Consider the following 1,137-nt stretch of genomic DNA (forward strand, 5'->3'; position numbering starts at 1 on the left):
CCGCAGATTAACATATGGCTCCAGATGTGCATCGGAAACTACTACTGGTCCTCCAGGAAAAGATCAAAGCGTAGACTGTTTGAGACATTACTCCCATGGAGGAAAGTGCTAATGGTGACTGTTGTATTCAATCCCGATGCAATTTCTGTGTTTCATCAACACTCTGATACAACACAGATTACAGAATGCCTCCAGATGTGCATCGGATACTACTACTGGTCTTCCAGGGAACGATCAAAAGCGTAGACTGTTTGAGACATTACTCCCATGGAGGAAAGTGCGCATGGTGTTTGCTGTATTCAATCCCGATGCAATTTCTGTGTTTCATCAACACTCAGATAGTCCAGAGATTACAGAATGCCTCCAGATGTGCATCGGAGCCTACTACTGGTCTTCCAGGGAACGATCAAAGCGTAGTGTCTTTGAGACATTATTCACATGGAGGAAAGTGCGCATGGTGACTGTTGTATTCAATCCCGATGCAATTTCTGTGTTTCATCAACACTATGATAGTCCACAGATTACAGAATGGCTCCAGATGTGCATCGGAAACTACTACTGGTCTTCCAGGGAACGATCAAAGCGTAGGCTGTTTGAGATATTGCTCGCATGGAGGAAAGGGCGCATGGTGACTGTTGCATTCAATCCCGATGCGATAACTGTGTTTCATCAACACTCTGATAGTCCACAGATTAGAGAATGCTTTTAGATGTGCATCGGAAACTACTACTGGTCTTGCAGGGAACGATCAAAGCGTAAACTGTTTGAGACATTACACCCATGGAGGAAAGTGCGCCTGCTGACTGTTGTATTCAATCCAGATGCAATTTCTGTCTTTCATCAACACATTGAAGGTCCACAGATTACAGAATGCCTCCAGATGTGCATCGTAAACTACTAGTGGTCTTCCAGGGAACGATCAAAGCGTAGACTGTTTGAGACATTACTCCCATGGAGGAAAGTACGTATGATGACTGTTGTATTCAATCCCGATGCAATTGCTGTGTTTCATCAACACTCAGATAGTCCACAGATTACAGAATGCCTCTAGATGTGCATCGGAAACTACTACTGGTGTTCCAGGGAACGATCAAAGCGTAGAATGTTTGAGACATTACTCCCATGGAGGAAAGTGAG

Source organism: Schistocerca gregaria, unplaced genomic scaffold (genome assembly GCF_023897955.1).
Source record: "Schistocerca gregaria isolate iqSchGreg1 unplaced genomic scaffold, iqSchGreg1.2 ptg000131l, whole genome shotgun sequence".
Lineage (NCBI taxonomy): Eukaryota > Metazoa > Arthropoda > Insecta > Orthoptera > Acrididae > Schistocerca > Schistocerca gregaria.